General features: G+C 39.2%; 1 long non-coding RNA gene across 5 annotated transcripts in view; it reads left to right on the top strand.

The window, feature by feature from the left end:
* The window catches only part of LOC118530551 (uncharacterized), a 115,156-nt gene that overhangs the window by 76,538 nt on the left and 12,423 nt on the right, over positions 1-26,195 (top strand). For 2 of the 5 annotated variants that reach the window (XR_013449048.1, XR_004914701.2), the window contains exons 1-2: positions 25,380-25,732; positions 25,819-25,997. The exons of 1 other annotated variant lie outside the window; for it this stretch is intronic. This is a non-coding gene — a long non-coding RNA (uncharacterized LOC118530551). Of the gene's footprint in view, positions 1-5,371; positions 5,418-25,379; positions 25,733-25,818; positions 25,998-26,195 lie in introns of those variants that run through there. 2 more of the 5 variants (XR_013449047.1, XR_004914699.2) reach the window with 1 other exon arrangement.

Genomic DNA, 26,195 nt, shown 5'->3' with positions numbered 1-26,195 from the left:
TAACTCAGGTTTTAAGATTCAACTACCAAATAAAGGAACTTTCAGGTAAAAAATAAAATGTGACCAAGACTCATTTTCTATCAATCTAGTTATTTTTAAAAAAGCTTTTAAACAACAACAATCTCAATAGGCTTACATTTGTGATTTTCTGCAATCTCCACTGAAGGTCAAGCATACATGAAAAAGCCCTTGCTTCATTGCCTAAAAAGACAGACGGATATCGTCAGTTTAGATAAAAATCATCAGTCCAGCACATACTTACTGGTTAATATAGAATCTGTATTACTGAATAGAAGTCTCAGTGTAAGGCATCAAAAACCTAGTGGCTCTAAACAAGACTTTAAACAATGAAGTCACCTAAATTCAGGCCACTTCCTAAGCCAACATTGCTGAGGACTTTTACTGCATATGTTTGTACAAATTACCTGTCCCCACAACCCACTGCCCATTAAAACATAATACATTTATTAGAAACAAAAGCTTTTCCTAGGAAAGAAGAGATTTTTAGCACTGGAAAATTACAGGATCAGGGCTCACCTGGTAGCAAAAAGCTCCAGGGCAGTGAATTCCAGTCCTAGCTCGGCTTCTGATGTTGATATGACTGAAGAGGCTTGGGTTCACTGCCCAGTTTCCTCACCCGTGAACCTGGAATAACAATGCACCCTCGCTTACAAAGGAACCATGTTGTGTAGCAAACAAAGTGATAGCAGCTTTTTCCCAACTCAGGAGATGAAATTACAGCCTCATTGTTTGTGATATTCCCCACACATACTTGAGCGACTCCTGATATTTTAACTATTAATTACTTGTTTATTCTCAGTTTCAGTACCTTCTATTCAGATCCCTTTGGGTTCCTTAACCTTGCTTATCTCCCTGGCTTCGGTCTCTGTCGGTGAACCCCCACCAACCTTTCTGACGAACATTATCACCTATCCTTCCTAGCGACCTGTGGCCCAGATCCTCTCACGTTTCTCCACGCACAGTGCTCACCGCCATGCCTCTGCCCTGCTGCCTCTGGACAAGCCTGTCAACCAGCCAGCTATCAATGGGGAGGCGGCAGTGGCTTCTGCATGGGGGGGAGCGCACATCTCTCCCTGACTTTTACCCATTCCTCCCCTGTGCAGTCCCTCACAACACTGTAATAATGCCCTTTATGTGTCGTAACTATGTCATGACCCCCCTCAGGGCATATGTTACCTCCTAGCTTTCTTCAGATTCCTGGAATTCCTTACAGGAGGCAGTTCAATATATGCACCCAGAATGGTAATTCATTGCTAGATTTGTCATTCTTCAATGGTTTGGTTTGTAAATTTGGGTTGGAGAAAGATGAGATGAGAAGAGAAAGGATACAACCTAAGGAATCCTATAGTAACCTGAAAACTCTAACATCAGCCCTCAAGTGTCCTATGTATCTTAATATTCAACTCCCCAAGATTGTTCCCAGCTAAATGGATTCCCTCTTTCCTTAATCAGTAAACATTTTGCAATCACACAGACACCATTAACTGAAAATGTTGTTTTGGTTTATTATTTGTACTTAGTATGTCTCGATTTATATTTGAAAAGGCATCTGTATGACTATTATATATGGAAATAGGAACATCCCACTAATAGGGCATTATAGGGAAGGGCTCCATTCCATGTAAGTGAAATTTCTGGATAAATGAAAATTACCTCATTAAAGACCAATCTTTCAAAACATTTCACCATTTTTTCCAATCTTTAAAAACAACAACAACAACAAAAAAGGGGCGCCTGGATGGCTTGGTCGGTTAAGCGTCTGCCTTCGGCTCAGGTCATGATCCCGGGGTCCTGGGATCAAGCCCCATGTCGGGCTCTCTGCTCAGCGGGGAGCCTGTTTCTCCCTCTCCTTCTGCTGCTCCCCCTGCTTGTGCTTTCTCTCTGTCAAATGAATAAATAAAGTCTTTTAAAAAAAATTTCACCATTTTTGATGGAACTCTTAGTTTTTGAAATAATAATAAAATTAAACTCTTCAATACCTACATAATTAGATTATCAATGGATATATTTCTAAAATATATGTGGATGCCTGCCTCCTTATATAATGGAAATCAAACATAACTTGCTTTTCAATTCCAGCTCCAGAGCATTGTTAAGAGTATCCATTATTGAATATTGTAATAATCCAGTACTAATTTTGTTTCTTAGAATTTTTGTCACTCAATATTAGATCGCCAGATGATACTTCATGTTATTGTTTTACTTGCTGACTCCTTCTAATTCACTGCTTCTAATCTGCTCCAGGGCAACAAACCAGGTAACCAAACTTGAGTTAGAAACGTGCCTGTGCGCCGTTGGTAGGAGTGTAAAATAGTACAGTTGCTATAGAAAATACTATTGCACTCCCCCCCGTAGAAGTAGAATTACCATATAATTCAGCAATTCCACTTCTCAATATATACCCAAAGGAATTGAAAGCAGGCTCTCAAAGAGATGTTTGTACACTCACATTTATAACAGAACTATTCAGGATAGCCAAAAGGTGGAAGCAACCTAAGGGTCCATTGACAAATGAATGGATAGGACGCCTGGGTGGCTCAGTCGGTTAAACATCTGCCTTGGGCTCCGGTCATGATCCCAGGGTCCTGGGACCAAGTCTCACATCGAGCTCCTTGCTCAGCGGGGAACCTGCTTCTCCCTCTCCCTCTGCCCCTCCCCCTTGCCCATGTGCACACACTCTCTCTCAAATAAATAAATAAATAAAATCTTTAAAACAAACAAAAAACCCCACAAATGAATGGATAAACAAAATGTAGTATATCCATATGATAGAATATTATTATAAGGATTTACCCCCCGCCCCCGCCAGAGTCTTACATTGTCCTGGGCACAGTGATCATTCCCACCTAGGCCTTGACCTGTGCATTTCAAGACCCACCCCTCATGCATCTCTCTACTCTGCCCCCTAGTAAAGTCCTTTGAAATCCCACGTAGTGGCTCTTTTCTGTTCCCTCCCTCTTTTAGGTCCCAGAAGGGTCAAAAAAGGAGAGAAAGGAATTGAGTAGGGGGAGATGGAGTGAGGAAAAAAACAGCTCAAGAGGAGGATCAGGGGAGAGGACTGGTAGCCCCTCACTTCCTGCTTTGCATCAAGCATGAGGGCTAGATCAGTGTGCATGTGCATGTGTATATATTATTATTCCATTTTACAGATGAGAAAAATGAGGCTTATGGTGAGGACGCCTTTCCAAATGCTGAAAATGAGTGAAGTAAGAGAAACAAGGACACTGTTATGAGTTCATTATTTTCAGATTATATCTTTCCTACTGGGAGGGTGGGGTGAGAAAGAGGTTAAAAAAAAGGAAGGAAATCCTGTCACATGCACAGCATGGATGAACCTTGAGGACACCATGCTAAGCGAAATAAGCCAGTCACAAAAGACAAACACTGTAAAGACAGGTTGGGGAGTTGGGGAGAAGGGAAAACAGGGAGTTGTTTAATGGATCAGAGTTTTAGTTTTGCTTAAAAAGAGTTCTAGAGATTGGTTGCACAGCAATGTGAACATACTCAACACTATTCAACTGTTTACTAGAAAATGGTTAAAATGGTAAATTCTATGTTATGTGTATTTTACCACAATTAAAAATAAAATTTATAAAAAGAGTTAGAAACATGCATTAATTCATTCAATAAATATTTCTTTTGTGCCTACTATGTATCAGACCCTGCTCTTTGTGCCAGGGAAAAAGTGCAGAACAAAACAAAGTTTTGTCCATCATGGAGCTTACATTCTATTGTATAGTATATAATAGTATATATACCTTTGCAGTCTACCTAATAAAGTGCATAATTTTAGGACATTGGTTTCAGAACATTAATGATTTCTCTATAGGATCTGCACCTTGACCTGTTTGAATGAAGAATATATCTGAAGTTTAAATATCTTAATCCTAAAAGAGCATGATGATTAAAATGTTAAAATTGACCTATCACCAACACCTTTTGGGTGTGTTTGATTAGTTTTTCTTTCCGTTATATAGATTAAAGAATGGGATATGAGAGACTGAATATACAAATGGGCAACGGCCAGACCATGTATGAAAATAAAACTTTGACCCACAACCTGCAGCAACCTGCCTAGGAAACCAACCTCTTATCCACAATAAACAACCCAGGAAGCCAGCCTGCTATAAATCAGACTTACAGGGAACAAGATTGCTATCTCCGACAATGCAGGAAGCTAAACAATAACTTCTATAACAATCAGCCTAAAATGGCCAGGACTTGATTAATGACTGACAGCTTCCCTAAGTTTTGTCCCTGTTTCCAATTTATGACCAACCAGAGAAAGCCAAATAGGCACCCCTAACCAGTCACCTAGGAGGCCCTGCTTCTAGTTAGCCTTCCTACAGCCTCCCCCTGCCAACAGCCTCCAATAGGGCATTCCTGAAGCCTCCCCTTTGTGCACTTTATAAAGCTTGCCCACTCCTCTGCCTGCCTTTGAGTCCCCGCCAAATCATAAGGGACTGAGGCTGTCTCCCTTACTATAGCAAGCTCACAATAAATAGCTTTTGCTTTTCTCATTTTGTTGGTCTTTATTTCCACAGATGTTTACTATATACTTGCAAATTGCTAGTCAATCTTTTAAAACAGTTGATAACTCCCAAGATATCATTATTCCAGCTCCTGGGTTACTAGCAAGATGGCTGTCCTGCCCATCACCTGGTTCCCAGCGCGCACACGGCGTTGTCCGACATTAACCAGTCATCCAGCAGATGGCATGATCACCATGCACCTGCCCCCAATCAAGAGTTCTTTCATTATTTCAGTGACATCATTTTTAACAATGAATGATCATTTGAAAAATTCTTTTAGAAAAATTATTTTTCCGGGGCGCCTGGGTGTCTCAGTCGGTTAAGCATCTGCCTTCAGCTCAGGTCATGATCCCAGGGTCCTGGGATCGAGCCCCGCATCGGGCTCCCTGCTCCGCCGGGAGCCTGCTTCTCCCTCTCCCTCTGCCCCCCCAATCCACTTATGATCTCTCTCTCTCTGTGTGTGTCAAATAAGTAAATAGAATCTTAAAAAAAAAAAAGAAAAATTATTTTTCCATTTAGATTCCTAGTTAATCTTCTACTATACTTTTACTTCAGGCATGGAGAAATATTTTCCATTTGTTTGTTCCAATGTTTGTGGAGGGTTGAATAACCTCCAAATAATAGGGACATTTGTACATCTTACTTGAGATTATATGTGCGAGAACTTAGGAACTATTTGCTTGTATCTGAATACCTACTGGGTAAACATCAGGTGTAAGAAATACTTGATAAAGCTGGGTTGACTTTGGTGCTAAATAATCACTGTAATGGATATTACCTTTAAAATACATGATGTGTTTTTCTCCTTGTACCTCCAGGTATATGACCTCCCTCTCTTCTGTTGGCAGCATCCATTTGCCTCAGGTCAGATTGTCGTTCTTATAGCAGAAAGGCTAAGAGAAAATATTACATATTTCTTGCAGTCTAGTCTTTGCTTTTGAGAATTTTGAAGATCACAGGCTTACAAAACAGGTTTTCAAAGAGAAAGGACTTTCTAAATTCCAAATACTCTCTATTTACGTTTCAAGAAGCAAATCTGGCTGGCTTATAGATTATTACAAGCACATAATTTTGAACAATGGATGATCATTTGAAAAATTTAAAAGTAGAACAACTTTATTTTAAACCAGGGTGTAAGGGAATCCCTTGAAAAGGAAAGGGAAAATAGAAAAATCCTTTCTCTTTCAGATCTGGGGAGCAACAGCAAGGCTAATGTGTGCTAAGATTTCCCCTTTAATGAGAGAACCACTGGGGAGGATGACATCTCCGGGGATGAGAGGAGTGATATGGGAGATTCCTGTGCTGTTTCAGGCTCACTAAACCATCTCTCAGATTAGATTCTTGTTTATAATGTTAGGTTAAATGCACTACGTAATCAGTATTAGACTTTGGAATTCATGTATTTCATGTGAGTCTGTGCTCTACTCCCCGCTGCACCCCCATCTCCTCCCGGGGGGAAATGGAAAAGGTTTCCTTTTGTTGAAACCCATTTGTTGTTTGTTACCTTTTTTAGACATCGAATGTGTTAATTATGTTAGCTCAAGAAGATAAAAAACATATACTTTTCAGAAAAGTGATTAATTCTCACATCGGGCTCCTTTTGAAACTGTGCAGGTAGACTAATCAGCCCAGGATATAGGGTGTCATTTCTGTTTCTTTATCAGTTTGGCTCCCTCTAGCTGTCAGTTTGCAAATTTTAGTAGGTTCTAAAATTACACATTCTTGGCCCCCTTTTATAACACAAAGCAGGGTAATTTTTTCATAGGAAGGCTTGGGGGGAAATGATAGACTGATAGAATATATTTCTTAGTAAAGATTATATTTAGCAATTTTTAAAAAATTACTAAGGTTTGTTTATAGGGTTGACAGATTTAGCAAATAAAAATACAGTGTACCCAGTAAAATTTAGATTTCTGATAAAATAAACAAATAATTTTTTAGTATAAGTATGCTCCAAATACATTACTCTGGCAATGCTATATATTTGTATAATGTTTTACATCTCATTTGACAAATGAGGATTCTGAGGATCAAAACTTCCAACTCCAAACTCTTTATTTTTCCCATTTTACCATGGCTTATTCTTGTTTTTTCATTCTTAGGCTTCCTAAGTTCCCAAAAGAAATCAGCTCAGAGGTCTGATCAGAGGACACTTGATTTTAAGCTCCAAGGATCCTGAGATATCTTTATTTTAACATGACTAGGGGAAATGATCCAATAAGGATTCATCTATGTGCAAGTCCCCAAGAGATCTTTACCTCTTATTGAATGCTCCCCACTTGGACCCTAGCGTTGACCTGCATGTTTACAGATAAAGAATTAAGGCTTAGAGGGACTTGTCCAAGGTGACATGACTACTAAGTAGGGAGCTGAGTTTTAACTCACATAGTCAGCCAGAAGCAGATAGTAGATGCTCCAGGCTCTGTGGACCATGCAGTCTCTGTCACGACTACTCAATGCTGCCATTGTCCGGCAAAAGCAGCCATGGGCAACACACAGATGAACAGGTGTGACCAAGCTCCAATAAACTTTATTTATGGACACGGAAATTTGAATTTCATATAATTTTCACATATCCTGACTTATTATTCCTTTGACTTCTCTGAATTGTTTTAAAATTAAACCACATTCTTAGCTCTAGGATGGGGATTGGCAAAGTGAGCCCGTAGGTCAAACCCTGCCCACCGCCTGTTTTTGTAAATCAGGTTATTCATCTCTTCTCTCCTTGGTGTTCTTCTTGAAGGGCATTCCCATTAATTCTTCATGGTAGATTAATTCATACAACAGATGTTGTGATTAATCAAGTCCAATGTTCTTTGTTCTGTGGTGCAATATAGGGCATTTACTTAAGTAGTTGGCTTATATTCTTCTGGAGCTCTTTTTAAAAACAAATTGGTAACATTACATTGTATCTATGAATTGGCATAAAACTAGTGATTATTTAAATGAAATTTTTCTTTAATCAGTCCATTAAGCATTCTCTTCTTAGTTGGGCACTAATCTAGGCACAACTATAGAAAAAAATGCACTTACCTTTTGTGACAATTCATCAGGAAAACCCTTGAATTTTTCTTTGGAATCACATCTGTGCTCATCCCTTGCAGAAGGACAAATAACTGTGATAGACATTGAAATCCTGGTGGCACCTCACTGAGTATTCTCACCTGTGCTGTGCCCAGAGGAAGGTATGTGAAGGAAAAATGGAGACATCTGCTTGGGATTTTTGGTTTTTTTCTAATACCTATTATTCACAATTATAGCTTTTCCTTTCAAGCAGTAACATTTTTTTCTCCTAAAAATAAATTAAATCTTAAGCTCCCCCCAAAATTCATAGCATCTGAGACAAAAAGTGAATTTGAAATTGTTACAATTTAGATTTTAATTATTTTTATTGTGTCTTCTTATTGTTCAAAAAAATGGATGAATTGGGACGCCTGGGTGACTCAGTCAGTTAAGTGTCTGCCTTCGGCTCAGGTCATGATCCCAGGGTCCTGAGATCGAGTCCTGTATCAGGTTCCTTGCTCAGTGGGGAGCCTTCTTCTCCCTCTGCCTGCTGCCCCCCCCCCCCGCTTGTGCTCTCTCTTACTCTTTCATTGACAAAGAAATAAAATCTTTTTTTTTAAATGGATGAATCATACTGGATTATGGGAAATAGTTAAGGTATTAGGTATTATAGGGTGTCAGAACATGCCACCCCAAAATATGCCACTTTCGCATAATGATTATTTTGAGCTGAAGGCACCTGAGAAGAAGATACAAGAAAAGCTATCTGCCCCCCCTTTGCCTAAAAGCAGGACATACATTTACAAAGGTATCCTCCTCCCCTCTCTACTAGTAAGGACCAAAATCAATCACTAAAGACAACTTTAGACCTTAATCAGCCTGGAGACAGCACCAGAGAAGTCTACATAACAACCTTTACTAACAAGCTTTTATTTACTATCAGTTTTCCATAATGTGCCTTCCCACAGTTGGGATCCCCAGAGACTCAAGGTTCTTTTCCTTTGTCTTGTTGCTTATCTAACACTTTAGTGTTCCCTTGCTGAGATGCTGTATGAGCCCAAGTTCTAACCACCCCTTTGAGTTACTCATCTCTGAGTGTTCCAGGTGTAAGGGTGGTGCACATGCTAATGAACTTCTGCTTGGTTTTCTTGTGTTGACTTGTGTTTTGTCAGCCCAGTTTATAGGGCCCCAACCAGAGAACCAAAGAGAGTATAGGAAAAAGAATTTTTGTTCCCCTACTGTATCTTGAAATTATGTTCTCTGTTTCACAAAAGGGTTGTGTTCCTGGTTCAGCATAAATCCCTCCCCAAGCACATTCCCTGAGGCCTTAGTCCCCAGTAATGGCAGGTGAGGAAGAAAAGAACCTCTACAGATGCAGTTCTCATCCCTGGCTAGGTATCAAAATTGTCTGGAGAGCTTTTAAAACCACAGTTTCCCTAGAGTTTTGGATTCAGTAGGCCTGGGCTGAGGCTCCATAGTTAAGAACACTTCCTCTTGCAGGGCTGAGTAGAAGTCTATATGAGTTCCCTATGGCCACTGGAATAAATCACCACAGACTGGGTGGCTAAAAACAACATAGATTTATTATCTCAATGGTGGAGGTCAGAAGTCTGAAATGAAATGGCAGGGCTGCATTCCTTCTGGAGGCTCTAGGGGAGAATGACTTTCCTTGCCATTTCCAGCCTCTGGAGGTCATTTCGTTCCTTGGCTTGTGGCCTCTTCCTCCATCTTCAAAGCCAGTGTTGTAGCATCTCTCTCTCTGACTCTGACCCTCAGGCCTCCCTCTTATAAGGACCTTGCAATTACTTTGGACCCACCCAGATGATCCAGGATAAACTCCCCATCTCAAAGTCCTTAATCACAGCTGCAAAATCCCATGTAAGGTGACATACTCACAGATTCCAGGGGTTAGGGTGAACAGCTTTGGGAGCCTTTATTCTGACTACTCCAGAGCCTGATGCAAGGCAAACATACAACTCCATCCCCAGCACTCTGCCACCTGCAGACATCACTAATTGCTCCACTATTCAACTAGTGTGTCCAAGGTTTTTCCTTTGCAAGAGAGGAGGAGAGGACTAGGGTGCCAAAGAGATCTTTTTTTTTTTTTTTTTAAAGATTTTATTTATTTATTTGAGAGAGAGAGAATGAGAGAGAGCACATGAGAGGGGGGAGGGTCAGAGGGAGAAGCAGACTCCCTGCCGAGCAGGGAGCCTGATGCGGGACTCGATCCAGGGACTCCAGGATCATGACCTGAGCCGAAGGCAGTCGCTTAACCAACTGAGCCACCCAGGCGCCCCCAAAGAGATCTTTTTTGGCTCAATCACCTTTGCCCTCCTTGATATCTGCATGACTAAAGTAGGGACTCTACCACAAGGACAGTATCTTATAGATAGATAGATAGATAGATAGATGATAGATAGATACACAGATAAATAGATATTATATAGATAGATGAACAGATATTATATATATAGATAAACAGATATTATATATAAACAGATATATATATAGATGAACAGATATTACATATATAGATAAACAGATATTATATATAGATAAACAGATATTATATATAAACGGATATATATATAGATAAACAGATATTATATATATATAAAATCTACAAGCCCATCCTCTTTGCAGCCAATGCAGAGATAGATGTACATTTCATACTCAGTGAGTCCCCCAAAGCCATGAACTTGAATCTTTTCCTAACAGCTGTGACCTACCAAGGCCTGTTGGTCATCACAACCCTAACCATGACTTAAGGCCCCACACTAGAGAAAAAGTGGGGCATAGTCTTGATCATGGCCTTGGACTTGCTCTAAGGGCTCTCCTGCTCAGCGGTGAGACATGCCTATTCTCACTCTCTAGAAGTTTGTGGTCAAGAATTTAGCATCCTGGGTTATGCCTGCTTCCACTCCACTGCCCACATCTGACCACTCTACTACCAGATCTTGGTCCCAGAAGACTCTTCATCCTGTTTCTTCCCTCTCCTCCTCTTGAATTTAGCTTCCTTGACAGAATCAGGAAGAAACAGGAGGCCTCTCTCTGTTTCCTCAGTAGTGCTCTGCTTTCCTGGTAACTTGCTCCAACAGAGCCCGATTTCACAGACTGCTTCCAGTAGCTCCCCGTCTGCCCTGTGCCTGTGGCACAAGTCCTTCTGGTTTCACACATATGCAGAGGTCTTTCCTCCTTCTGTCAGTGTGTGTTTAGAAATCTGACATATGATTCCTGACAACATTCTTTACTGCCGAGTCACCATCTGAATGTTTCCAGGCATTCTGCCACAGGAACCAGTGGGTTGACAGCTCTAAATCCACTCAATCCACCACTGAAGGTGTGACTCCATAAATTCCTTCTTAAATCTCTGTTGTTTCTCTGCCTTTGAGGCTCCCATTGCTGCCACATTTTGTGGCAAGTTCTAAAGATGGACAAAATCTAGTTCCTGTCCTGCATTCCCCAGTAACATACCTGGTTTCTGGTATCTTCTCACCTAGATAAGAGTTTCTGCATTTACTGATAGTCAGGCTCATAGCCAACCTGATACTGCAGGCTCCAGGGGTTCCCATTTTATAGATAAAATAGAATAGGGTCTTAATCCACGGATCCTTCACCCTCCTATGAAAGTTGCCATTTCTCTTTTTAACTTATGTATCTATTCTAGACCTTGAGGGTAAAAGAGACAGACAGTTCAGAAAGATCATCTCTCCTCAAAATTAATGACCACAAAAATGGGGGGATTAAAAGCAGCAAAAATGATGCAGTAGCAATAAAAAAGGTGTATGTGCAGGGGGCAGGGGGAGTTGTCTCACTCACATCACAATCTTTAAAAATTCACATCAACTTTTCCACAGTGGGTTTGCCACCAGAACATAGGTGTTGTGAAAACCACCACTAAGCCTAAAACAAAATGCGAAAGAAAAGACTCACATCAACATTGTCGTCATTGGATGATTCAGGAAGTCTACCACTACTGGTCATCTGATCTACAAATGTGGTGGGATTGACAAAAGAACTATTGAAAAATTTGAGAAGGAGGCTGCTGGGATGGGAAAGAGCTACTTCAAGTACACCTGGGTCTTGGATAAACTGGAAGTTGAACGTGAACGTGGTATCACCATTGATATCTCCCTGCAGAAATTTGAGACCAGCAAAGTATTATGTGACGATCATTGATGCCCCAGGACACAGAGACTTTATCAAAAACATGATTACAGGCACATCTCAGGCTTTCTGTGCTGTCCTGATTATTGCCACTGGTGTTGGTGAATTTGAAGCAGGTATCTCCAAGAATGGGCAGACCCGTGAGCATGCCCTTCTGGCTTACACACTGGGTGTAAAACAACTAATTATTGGTGTTAACAAAACGGATTCCACTGAGCCACCCTACAGCCAGAAGAGATACGAAGAAATCATTAAGGAAGTCAGCACCTACATTAAGAAAATTGGCTACAAGCCCAACAGCAGCATCTGTGCCAATTTCTTTTTGGAATGGTGACAACATGCCTTCATTCAAGGGATGGAAAATCACCCATAAAGATGGCAATGCCAGTGGAACCACACTGCTTGAAGTTCTGGATTGCATTCTGCCACCAGCTCGTCCAACTGACAAGCTCTTGTGTCTGCGTCTCCAGGATGTCTACAAAATTGGTGGTATTGGTGCTGTCCCTGTGGGCCGAGTCGAGACTGGTGTTCTTAAACCTGGCATGGTGGTCATCTTTGCTCTAGTCAATGTTACAATTGAAGTAAATTCTGTCGAAACGCATCATGAAACTTTGAGTGAGGTTCTTCCGGGGGACAATGTGGGCTTCAATGTCAAGAACGTATCTGTCAAAGATGTTCGTTGTGGCAATGTGGGTCACATCACAACAAATGTGACCCACCCATGGAAGTAGCTGGCTTCATGGCTCAGGTGGTTATCCTGAACCATCCAGGCCAAATCAGTGCTGGATATGCACCTGTGCTGGATTGTCACACAGCTCACATTGCTTGCAGGTTTGCTGTGCTGAAGGAGAAGATTGGTTGTTGTTCTGGAAAAGGTTGGAAGATGATCCCAAGTTGTTGAAATTTGATGATGCTGCCATCATTGATATGGTTCTTGGCAAGCCTATGTGTGCTGAGAACTTCTCTGACTATCCTTCTCTGGGGTGTTTTGCTGTTTGTGACATGAGACAGATGGCTGTTGTGGGTGTCATCAAAGCAGTGGACGAGAAGGCAGCTGGAGCTGGCCACATCGTCACCAAGTGTGCCCAGAAAGCTCAGAAGGCTAAGTGAATATTATACCCCAGTCTTCATCAGGGCTGGAAGAACAGTCTCAGAACTGTTTTGTCAATTGGCCATTTAAGTTTAATAGTAAAAGACTGGTTAATGATAAATGCATTGTAAAACCTTCAGAAGGAAAGAAGAATGTTTTATGGACCATTTGTTTTGTGTGTGTTTGTGTGTGGCAATTTTAAGTAATTAGTTTTTAAAATCAGTACTTTTTAATGGAAACGACTTGACCAAAAATCTGTCACAGAATTTTGAGACCCATTAAAACAAAAGTTTAATGAGGAAAAAAACAAATCCCATCAAAAAAAGAGAAAGGCAGAAGATTCCCACTATCCTCTTGACTGAGCAGGGTTCTAAATGCTTCTAATTCATCCCAGTGCCCACCCCCAGAAACAGTATAAGAGGAAGGAAGGTGAGTGGGGGACAAATCCTGTAAAAATCACCTTAATACTCCCAATAGAAAAAGGGCAGGTGAAAGAGATATACAGAAGGAGCCCAGGTGTAAGTTTTCCATGCTGCCTTCCACGCACCTTCTCGTTTGCTGAGCAATGGAAATCCCAGCAATAAACAGGGATTGAGGAAAATAGAAGACAAAGTGAAAATAATACAAGATTTTGTGAGGGAAAGGGGTTAAAGGAAGAATCAGAGTGAGTACCTGGTCAGTTTCATCTGTGGTTTGTTTTCCTTTATTGATCTGTTGTCTTTAGCATCAAATATGATGTTAACTGGTACTTTGTTTGACATACACATTTAAAATCATATGTAAAAGAGCAAATTTTAACCCTTCTACTATAGTTTTTAAAATCATAAATGGGTACTGAAAGTAGTAAAAATTTTTGGCATCCATGGAGATAATATGACTTTTTCTTCTTTAATACATATGTGAATTATATCCATAGATTTCTTAATATTGAATCATTTTTGCTTTCCTGAGATGAACTCCACTTAGCTGATCTGTATTATTATTTAAAAGTACTGTTAAATTAGGGGCGCCTGGGTGGCTCAGTCAGTTAAGTGTCTGACTCTTGATTTCGGCTCAGGTCATGATCTCAGGGTTGTGGGATGGGGTCCTGCATCGGCTCTGCACTCAGCAGGGAGCCTGCTTGGGATTCTCTCTCCCTCTGCCCCTCCCCCCTGCTTTCTCACTCTCTCTCTCTCAAATAAATAAATAAAACCTTTTTTTAAGTACTGTTAAATTATATTTGCAAATGGTTTTTTTTTTAAGATTTTGGCTTCCATATTAAAAACCTAGATTAGTGTGTAATTCTTTCCCAGTCTCTGGCACCAAGGCAGGTTGGCTTGACAGCCACCATGATGAGGAACTTCTGACTACATTCTAGAGTAGTAGATTTCCAGCTGTACCCACTGTCAGAGGATAACAGGAAGAACCCCAAAATGTGAGCAAGACATCAGCTGCATTCCCTTGTTTCTGCAACTGTTCATGTTGTCTCTATTTGCCTTGAATGTATACTACCATAGAGTTACAGAGTTACACACACACACACAGAGGAGAGTGAGCAAATGTTTGTGAGTTAGGAAGATATGAGATCTTGGGGAGGCCTTTATCACACATGAATGCTTCCCATCCTCCAAACCCCCATGCCCTGCAAAACTGAACCCTGGACCTACAAAATTCTCCCCGCTTTAATGCACAGTAGTTTGCACCTTCTTCAAACCTGGAGCTGGCTCTAGGGAATCAGCTTCTACCCAACACACAAATGTATTTTCCCAAGAGAAATACTTTTTTCTCTCGAAAGAATTATGGTGACAGCTGTAAAGATAAGACAAATTTTCTACCTTAAAATAGAAGCTACAAAATAGATGTATGTGTTTTTAACAATCTTTTGAGCAAGAGACATTATTTGGGGATATTTTGTCTACAGAAGTTATTATATTCCATTTTCTTAAAAAATTTTATTTATTTGACAGAGAGAGAGAGAGCACAAGCAGGGGGAACAGCAGAGGGAGAGGGAGAAGCAGGCTCCCTACTGAGCAAGGAGCCTGACGAGGGGCTCGATCCCAGGACCCCAGGATCACGACCTGAGCTGAAGGTAGACACTCAACTATCTGAGCCACCCAGGAGCCCCTCCATATTTTTTTACTTAACAATTTTTTACCTAACAATTAAAAACTATAGATAAAATACCAAATGCATGTTTTATTATTTCATGGTGCTGATGGAGTCTGCAATCTGTAGTCTTGTGAATAAACATCACCAACTAAATTTCATATTAATGATGGAGTGCCTGGTTAGCGTAGTCAGTTGAACATGAAACTTTTGATCTTGGGGTCATGAATTCAAGCCCCACCTTGGGTGTAGACTTTACTTAAAAAATACATACATACATACATTCTTACATACATACAATTAAAATTAATGAGATCAAAGGTAAATTGAATCACTAAAATCATAGTAATGGTCTGCTTAGGCCACAGCAAAGAACATGGTGGCTCTATCAGTTAGGAATTGCATTCCCTCCCTGGGGGTAACAGAAACCTAAAGATAGTGGCCTAACCATGAGAGCTTATTCTCTCATATAAAAACCCAGACACAGGTAGACCCTTCAGGGCCAGTATGGTGGCTCCACATAGAAGGAGCCAGTCTCAAGTCCTTGACTATATTTCTGTTTCTCCATCTTCAGAATATGACCCATCAACAAGGTCACCTCATGGTCCGAGTCTTCTTTGGATCCCGGCAGGGTGTCTGCAAGCCAGGGAGCAGCAGGGGGCTAAAAGGAGCTTCCTCTCTATTGAATTGACTTCTGTTAAAGAGCTTCCATGAAGTCCCACACATACTTCCACATATATTTTCTTACCCGGAACTTAGTCACCCAGCCACGTCTCTGAACATATGGGAGATGAGGAAATGTGGTCTTCTTTCTAAGATGCAATACAACTAGCTAAAAAAAGGGGGGGAGGCATCTATTACTAAGAACAAAGGGGGAATGGTATTTGGTAAATAGATGGCCATTTCTGCTACAATAACTCAATCATAGTTGATGTGGTATGTAAAAACAAAGTTCTAAACTATGAAATATTTCAAATAGAAAATATAATATCTGTGTACCTAATACTCAGAAAAACATTTGTTTCAAAAATGTATAAGACATAGATCATTATAGGCACACCCTAGGCTCACCATTCCCCAGATGCAGCCACTGTGTTCATGTTCAGGTATATCCTCCCCATGCCTGTGTTGTCCTTGTCAGCTTATATATGCACTCTTAACTGTACAATGTGATTTTGTCTGTGTAAAATTTATACAAATGTCATAATGCTTAAAATCATTTCCAGTTTTCCTTTTGGGAGACATGTCAGCATCGATCCTTTTGGCACCATGTAGATATAATTCATGCATAATCTAGCACCATTTACTGAAGAGTCTATTCTTTTCCTCACTGGTTTGTAATACCACCTCTAGGTGTACTAAGTACTCAAGGATGGTTTATAGCTCTTTTCTGTTTCATTGCTATATTAGTCCATCTCTGTATCAGTTCCACATGGTTTTAATCCTAATAGCTGTATATAAAGTCTTGATACCTAAAAGACAGATCTCCCTCCTTATTCTTCTTCAAAATTATTTAGACTATTTTTTACTGTATTAGTTTCCTGTTGCTCTTATAACGAATTACCACAAATTTAGTGGGAAAAAACAACCCAAATTTATTCTCTTACAGTTCTGGAAATCAGAAGTATAAAATCAAGGTGTCAGCTCCTTCTGGAGTCTCTAGGGAAAAATCCATTTCCTTGACGTTTTCAGCTTCTAGAAGTCATCTGCATTCCTTGGCCCCTTCTGTATTCAGGGTCAGCACAGAAACATTTTTCCATATCTCTCTCTCTCTCACCTCTCTCTCTCTCTACTTCTGTGGTCACATGGCCTTTTTTCACTCTGACTTTCCCACTTCTTTCTTATAAGGATCCTTGTGTTTGGGCCTACCCAGATGATCCAGGATAATTTCTCCATCTCAAGATCCTTAACTTAATCACATCTGCAAAGTTTTTTTGCTGTGCAAGGTACATATTCACAGATTTCAGGCATTAAGACCTGGACATTTTGGGGAAAGTGATTATTCATCAACCACATTGAAAATTTATAACATACTCTTAGTTTTAGATCAATTTGCCAGTTTCTATGAAAGCAGACACTATGTTAGGATGTTCATTGGAATAGCAATGAATTTATAGATTGATATGAGAATTAGTATTGTTTAGAATACTGAGATTTTCCATTCATAAACATGGTTTATCTCTTTATTTAGCCCTTCTTTTGTACTCTTTAGTAAAGACCTATAATTTTTTTCTGCAAAACTGTACAGCTTTTTGTTAAATTTATTTCTAGTTATTATATATACATTTTTACTAATGTAAAAAGGATTTTTTATTATCACAGTTTCTACTTGCTTTTTGTAGGTATGTAGGAATACTATTGAATTTTAATTTATTTACCTTGTACTTAGCAACCTTACTGAATTTTCTTTCATTTCTAAAATTTTATCTGAAGATTCTCCTGAATTTTGTACATAGACGTTCTTCTCTGTACATAATGTTTTTTCCTATTCTTTTCTTATACTATTTTTTCTTGTCTTATTGCATTAGCTAGGTACTTCATTACAATGCTGAATAATGCTTCTTTTTACTTATATGCTGGTTGCTCTTGGTACTTTGTCAAGTTTTAGGGGTTCCTTTCTATTCCTGGTTTGCCCAGAGATTTATTTTTTTTTTAAGCTTTTTATTTATTTATTTATTTTTAAGGCCCAAGGTGGGCCTCAAACTCAGAACTTCAAGATCAAGAGTCACATGCTCTACTGACTAAGCCAGCCAGGTGCCCCTATTTTCTTTTTAAATTAAGAAAGGGCATTGAATCTTATCTGATGATTTTCTGCATCTAGTGAAATGATGTTTTCTTTCTCGTTTAATATGTGATTGGAATCTGTTAGTATGTAGTCCTAAGATAGGATAAACCTTACTTGGTCAAACTATCATCTTTTTAATATATAGCTGATTTAGTTTACTAATATTTTATTTAGGTCTTTTGTATAATAGTTTATCAGTTAGATTAGCCTATACATTTTCTTCACTGTACTGCTTTCCTCATTTTAATGCCAATGTTAGACTAATCTTATAAAGTAAGTTACTTTGATATAGAGGAGTTATTTATATATTTTGGATATTACTCTTAATTACATATATTACAAAAATTAACAGCCCATTTGTGTTTTTGATTTCACTTAAAATAGAAATTCTTGGGGTGCCTGCATATCTCAGTGAGTCAAACATTTGACTCCTGATCTCATCTCAGATCTTGATCTCAGAGTCATGAGTTCAAGCCCCACGTGGAGCCTACTTAAAAAAAAAAAAATTCTTAATTTTAATGTCAAATGTATCAATCTTCTCTTTTCTGATTAGTCTAGTTGTGTCTTGTTTAAGGAAGCATTCACTACTCCAAGGTCAAGGAGCTATTCTCTTTTATATTCTTCTGATAGCTACACTGTTCACATTCAAGTCTTGGTACACCAGGAATTGACCTGCAGATATGCTGTGAGGTAGATATTGTGTTTTTCCCCATGTGAATAACCAACTACCCAGCACCATTTGTGAAGTGTGTCTCCTTTCCTTGCTGATCTAAAACCCATCCCTGCAGCCCCCAGATGTGTGAATATTGCTGCTGTCCTTGCAGTGGCTTGTCTTTTCATGTGTTTTGGTCAGCTTTGTGGGATCACTGATCCTTGAGCCCTCCAGGTCTAAATTAGGAAAACTTTCCTCTAGAGATGGTTTGCTTCCTCCCTACTCTTGCTCTGTTTAATACCTGTCTGGCTCCAGAACTCAAGCCCATCTTCCCCACCCCACCCCAGCCAAGGGGAAATGTCCCAGTAGCAATATTGCTGTAGGCCTCCACCACCCAAGGCAAGCCGGCCCCTTCAGGTTGCCACGGGCTCCAACCCAGCTTGCCTTTTTTTCAGGGGGTGGCCCTTGGAAAGTGTGAGGGTAGATATCTCCAGGACCTAGCTGAATTGCAGTAGAGGGCTTTCAGAGCACCAGAAGAAGTCAAGTCCAGACCACTCTCTATAAATTTACATATATTGTGTGTGTGTGTAATTTTTGTAAAACTACTGGGACCATACTTTTGTATTGTGCGGTAATCTTCACGTTTTTGAAGTCTTGGAAAGCATTCTTTGTTGGTATGTATCATTCTTACATATTTTTAATATTGTAATAGTGTTTAATATCCTTGATTGCACCATACATTATTTAACCATTTAGGTACTGTGTTCAAAGACCAGAGGGCCTGCAGCACTTTACAAGTCTCTAGGAGAAACAGGCAGGGTATTATTTTAAATTCAGAAACAGAAAATAAGAAAAATAATTGCCCCATGCTTTAACAATCAGATCTAAATATGCTGTCACTGGAAGTAATCTCTGTGTCATCTCAGGCATATTAGCAAATATCTAGGGGGTCTAGGGAAGGGCCACACATCTGTTTCTTTCTGCTCTTCCAGATATTTCACATCAAAGACAACTCCTCAGGCTGCATAGTCAGAGGTTGACTTAAGGGGACCCTTTAAATTCAGGTAATTGTATGTGAAGTCAGGAGTGCAAACACACACACACACACACGGTTTTCCTTTTGGAGGATCCTTTTCCCAAATAGGGCAGAGCAACTGGAAATGGATGCCTCTCACTGCTCAGAAACCATCCTGGAAACCTAGAGGTATTTCCAGATGCACAAAGATCTAGGCTGCCCATTCTACACCCTTTTCAGAGGGTATCAGAAGTCCATAAACAGAGTATCCGGATAGTTGTTAGTTAATCAGGCCACCTATAGATATGACTTGAAGCTGTCAGTGTTGTAACTGGAATGTGGGGATTCTTCTTGTATCCACCGATAAAACACAAAGCCCAATGATGATACCTTGGTTGGTGAACACACAGCGTGTCTGTCTCAGTTACTGTCCTGCCAGGTGAATTTGAAGGTTTCTTCTTAGACTGCTACAGCTAGGTATAAGTAATGCAGGTACCGCTCTAGGCACTTGTCCTATGTCCAGAGGAGTCACTGCCAATTCTCAGAGTCTCAAATTTACATAGTATTACTGCTATTAATGCACACATCATTTCTCATGTAGAATGGTATGTATAGAATAGGATAAAGAGCCTGATGTGTACTATCAACAATTCCAGGCTTTATCATGAAACCCAGCACGACCATATGCTGCCTTATATTCTTTCCCATTATTCTAAGTTGTCGTCATCAAAAATACGAATTAGGCACCAGGATCAGTAATTTTTCAAACAGGGGACAAAACATCTCTATAAAAATATTTACATAATTTCAACAGTGAAGGTTTTGCCTTAAGTACCAATATCTATTCCATTTCTTCTCCTTTTTTTTAACTTTTTTAATATTTTATTTTTATTTAATTTTATTATGTTCAATTAGCCAGCATATAGTACATAATTAGTTTTTGATGTAGTGTTCAACAATTCGTTAGCTGTGTATAACACCCAGTGCTCATCACCACACATGCCCTCCTTAATACCCATCACCCGGTTACCCCATCCCCTAACCCCCTCCCCTCTGTAACCCTCAGTTTGGTTGCTGGCGTCCAGAGTCTCTCATGGTTTGTCTCCGTCTCTGGTTTCTTCCCCATTCTGTTTTCCCTCCTTTCCCTGTGGTCCTCTGCACTATTCCTTATGTTCCACATATGAGTGAAACCATATGATAATTGACTTTCTCTGCTTGACTTATTTCACTTAGCATAATCCCCTCCAGTTCCATCCATGTCGATGTGAATGGTGGGTATTCATCCTTTCTGATGTGTTAAGGTACTTCAGAGTCCATTGCGGGGTGAGGGGGTGAGGAAGCAAGGGTTGTTGATGGATTTTTAGTTTAATATTCTATTGATAGAAACCAAGCCTCTCAGGACCAGATCAATAGAAGTGACAAATAAGCGTTGCAGAAACAGGTGTGTTTACCCCTCTGATCCCCATCGTCTTGTATAGGTGTAAGGTCCTTTGATTTAGATAAGCCTGCAATTATAAGCAAATCCTTGAGTGGCAACTATGATATCAGTAAAATCATAACACTTTTTAAAAATGTATGTTTAATCCCCTCATAGGCTTAATAACAATGGATCTTTTCATTTCTGAGTACAGTCTTCATTCCTAAGTACCTGACTGTGTGAAATGTACTCAACCAAAGATGTGATAAATCTTTTTTTTATTATTTAAATTGAAGTTAGTTAACATATTAGTTTCAGGAGTAGACTTTAGTGATTCATCACTTACGTATAACCCCTAGTGCTCATCCCAACAAGTGTCCTCCTTAATGCCCATCACCCACCTAGCCCGTCCCCACACCCACCTCCCCTCCTCCCTACCCACCTCCCCTCCTGCAACCCTGTTTGTTCTCTATAGAGTCTCTTATTGTTTGCCTCTGTTTTTATCTTATTTTTCCTTCCCTTCCCCTATGTTCATCCGTTTTGTTTCTTAAATTCCACATGAGTGAAATCATATGGTATTTTTCTTTCTCTGACTTATTTCACTTAGCATAATACACTCTAGTTCCATCCATGTTGTTGCAAATGGCAAGATTTCATTCTTTTTAATTGCAGAGTAATATTCCATTGTGTATATATATATATATATATATATATACCACATCTTCTTTATCCATTCATCAGTTGATGGACATTTGGGCTCTTTCCATAATTTGGCTATTGTTGATAATGCTGCTATAAACATTGGGGTGCATGTGCCCCTTCAAATCAGCATTTTTGTATCCTTTGGATAAATACCTAGTAGTGCATGGGGGAGCCTGGGTGGCTCAGTTGTTAAGTGTCTGCCTTCAGCTCAGATCATGATCCCAGGGTTCTGGGATTGAACCCCGCATCAGGCTTCCTGCTCAGCGGGAAGCCTGCTTCTCCCTCTCCCACTCCCCCTGCTTGTGTTCCCTCTTTGTGTCTCTCTCTGTCAAATAAATAAATAATAAAATATTTTAAAAAAATACCTAGTAGTGCAATTGCTGCGTCATAGGGTAGTTCTATTTTCAACTTTCTGAGGAACCTCCACACTGTTCTCCAGAGTGGCTACACCAGTTTGCATTCCCACCAACAGTGCAAAAATGTTCCCTTTTCTCTGCATCCTCGCCAACATCTCTTGTTTCTTGAGTTGTTAATTTTAGCTTTTCTGACAGGTGTGAGGTGGTATCTCATTGTGGTTTTGATTTGTATTTCCTTGATGATGAATAATATTGAGCATTTTTTCATGTGTCTGTTAGCCATCTGGATGTCTTTGGAAAAGTGTCTATTCATGTTTTCTGCCCATTTCTTGATTGGATTATTTGTTCTTTGGGTGTTGAGTTTGATAAGTTCTTTATAGATTTTGGATATTAGCCCTTTATCAGATGTCATTTGCAACTATCCTCTCCCATTCTGTCAGTTGACTTAGTTTTGTTGTTTCCTTCGCTGTGCCGAAGGTTTTTATCTTGAAGAAGTCCCAATAGTTCATTTTTGCTTTTGTTTCCCTTGCCTACAGAGACATGTCTAGTAAGAAGTGGCTGCAGCCAAGGTCAAAGAGGTTACTGCCTGTGTTCTCCTCTAGGATTTTGATGGTTTCCTGTCTTACATTTAGGTCCTTCATCCATTTTGAGTTTATTTTTGTGTATGGTGTAAGAAAGTGGTCCAGTTTCATTCTGCATGTTGCTGTCTGGTTTTCCCAACACCATTTGTTAAAGAGACTGTCATTTTTCCATTGGATATTCTTTCCTGCTTTGTCAAAGATTAGTTGACCATGCAGTTGTGGGTCCATTTCTGGATTTTCTGTTCTGTTCCATTGACCTGTTTTTGTGCCAGTACCATACCATCTTGATAATTAGAGCTTTGTAATACAGCTTAAAGTCCAGAACTGTGATGCCTCCTGCTTTGCTTTCTTTTTCAACATTACTGTGGTTATTCAGAGTCTTTTGTGGTTCCATACAAATTTTAGAATTGTTCTATCTCTGTGAAAAATGCTGGTGTTATTTTGATAGGGATTGCATTGAATGTGTAGATTGAGTAGTATAAACATTTGAGTAGTATAAACATTTTAATAATATTTATTCTTGAGTAGTATAAACATTTTAATAATATTTATTCTTCCAATCCATGAGCATGGAATGTTTTTCCATTTCTTTGCAGCTTCTTCAATTTCTTTCATAAGTGTCCTATAGTTTTCAGTGTATAGATCTTTTATCAGTATGGTTAGGTTTATTCCTAGGTATCTTACAGTTTTTGGTGCTATTGTAAATGGGATCGATTCCTTGATTTCTCTTTCTGCTGCTTAATTACTGGGTATAGAAATGCAACAGAGTTTTGAACATTGATTTTATATCCTGCAACTTTGCTGAGTTCATGTATCAGTTCTAGCAATTTTCTGGTGGAGTCTTTCAGGTTTTCTACATGGAGTATCATGTTGTCTGAGGATAGTGAAAGTTTGAGTTCTTCCTTGCCTATTTGGATGCATTTTATTTATTTTTGTTGTCTGATTGCTGAGGCTAGGACTTCCAGTACTATGTTGAGCAATAGTGGTGATAGTGGACATCCCTGTCGGGTTCCTGACCTTAGGTGAAAAGCTCTCAGTTTTTCCCCATTGAGGATTATATTAGCTATGGTCAAATATGTAATAGTTTTGATTTTTTTTTAAAGTGTGTCTCACAAAGCCTAGATGCTTTCTAAAGAAATACAAAAATTAAAAACTTCAAGAAAAGAATTCTTTTCTAGTTATTATGAAATTTCCAGGCACTTCGAGTTACAAAACATACTTAAACATTTTTGTATCACAGCAAACAAAATAAAACCAAATTAGTTGACTATAAACAGGCATAAACAATCTTAACAATCTTGTGTGTGGAAATGTTCTAAATCTGGATCATGGTGATGACTGCACAACTTGGTAAATTTGCTAAAAACCATTGAATTGTATACTTAAAACAGGTGAGTTTTATGGCATGTAAATTATACCTCAATAAAGTTACACACATAAATTAGTTGCAATGCTTCCTATGACCACAGAATGTCAGCAAAGTCAGCTATGAGGGAATTTTCTATAAACCTAATTTTCCAAGGAGAATGCCGGCAACCACTAGATGTAGCTGTCTTTCACTACAGAAATGTCTTTGTTCTGGCTCTCAGGTGCCTGAATTTATCAAGCCCCAGAGTTAGGCATCAGGAATAGGGAAACATTTTCAAATATTGGTTTATGCAGATCTATAATGATCGAAGCTATCAAATCATTTCATCCATCATATATACAATAAATAAAACTAATCTTACGCTACAGCAGTTTTCAATAAGCAACTAGAAATTCATTCTTACTGTAAATATTAAAATCATTTAAAACTAGTTTTGGACTACTTATACATTCTAGTAAACATATTATGTAAACTTTGATTTTTATGACTATTTTCTTTTACATTTTTAAAAATGTACATTTTAAAGTATGATTTTTAAAATTTTGATCTATGGGGCACCTGGGGGGCTCAGTCAGTTGAGCATCTGACTCTTGATTTCGGCTCAGGTCATGATCTCAGGGTCATGAGATGGAGCCCTGAGTTGGGCTCCACGCTCAGCAGAGGGTCTGCTTGAGATTCTCTCTCTCCCTCTCCCTTTGCCCCTCCCCCTGCTTGCATGAGCTCTCTCTCTCAAATAAAGAAATCTAAAAAACTTTTTAAAAAAATCTAAGTCCCCTTAAGTTAGACAAATTAACCAGTGAAATTTTCAAGTAACTAGGTAACATGAAAAACTATTTTAAAAGGAGGACAGTCTCTCTTGTTACCTCTTTAGTTCTTTTGAAAACATAAAATGCACTGGATTATAGGAAGGTAAACCTTCTAGTACACATTGAAAACTACAACCATTTCTGGGCTGATGATACTTCCTCTTACCCAGTGCAGCCCTGTTATGATTAAGAAGAGTGGAGGAAACTTGTGAGCTGGAAATTTTCTCTCAGTCACATTTTGAGCATATTTACAAGTAAGTGAAATAACGTTTGTCCAAATAAAGTCTTCATGTGTCAAAATCTTAACCTAGGTTTCCCAAATCAAAATAGATGCCCTGTCTTCATTATGAGGTCAGTTTCAGTCTAAATGCTTTTTGCTTTTGAATTCTGGTTAATATTTAAAGCAATCTGAATGACAATTTCTTGGATTAATGATTTGAGTCCCAGGAATCCAGAAACTGCTCACAGGGATAAGAAAAAAACAGGACCTGATGAAATGTTACTTATATTAACTTTTCTCAGAAATTTGAGGGTCAATTGTGTTCTTCACAGTATCACCAAATGTCAAGGTCAAAGTAGAGGAAACTGAGGTTAACTGACAGGTTAAGTGATGTGGCCAAGGTGACACAGGTAGTTAATGGAAGAGTGAGGTCTAGAACCAGGTCTTGTGGCTCACAGCCCTAGGTCCTCGGTTAACACACACATCCATTACTCATTCTACACTTTATATTATCTGTAACATCAGGGTTTTTCTGTTGTTTCTGTGGTTCTTTTTATCCAGGATGGATTTGAAAAAAAACAGTTAACAACTGCTTGATTCAACAGCTATAAAATACGTCATGAGACAGTGATGTTTGGGAGGCTAAATTCTTTGGAAGGAATATTCAAGTAATTAGTTATGGTGAAAAGGCCTTAGAACTGAGAATGACACATGGAATCCTGCTGTGCTTTGGTGAATGACATCTGCACCAGCCGTGGAAGGGCTTCCCTAGGTGTTCTGCAAAGCCTCCATGGCAAGCCGGTCTTCTTTACTCTCTGCCATTCCACTGGGAGCTCTGGTTATTAAGCTCTGGTCTGCCAACTCCCCCTTCCCCCAAACTGCATGATACTATAAGTATTTCTGGAGCAAGAGCAACCAGGCATTTAATGACGTAAGTCATGTCTCTTGACGAGAAAGATTAATGGGTCAGGCATGTTATGTACCCTTGATAAAAGAGATTTGTGTTCTATCCTTCAGGGTCTAAATTCCAACAAAATCCAGCTGGGTAGTATCAATTCAGACATCTGAATAAAAGGATAAATGAAACCATGCAAGTAATACAGATCTATACATGCCTGCAAAAACAAAATTACACTGCCTAAAAGCTGCAACTTTGTGGCATCAAATGGATTTTCATTTTAACACTGACTGGTTAGGTGAGTTAAAAGATGGTAAGAATTCTGGCTGACCAAAGTAGCATGTATGTGTGTGTATTTTAAAAAACGTTTAGTATGTGTATTGATTTTTAAACAAATTCATATTGAAATGGATTGATGTTCTAAAATTTGGAATTTCTAACATTCTGTTATTATTCATAATTTCATGTGTCACACCAAAAGTCCCTGAGTTTAAAT

This window comes from Halichoerus grypus, chromosome 6 (genome assembly GCF_964656455.1).
Source record: "Halichoerus grypus chromosome 6, mHalGry1.hap1.1, whole genome shotgun sequence".
In the NCBI taxonomy this organism is placed as follows: domain Eukaryota; kingdom Metazoa; phylum Chordata; class Mammalia; order Carnivora; family Phocidae; genus Halichoerus; species Halichoerus grypus.
This window is presented reverse-complemented; position numbering and strand designations above follow the sequence as displayed.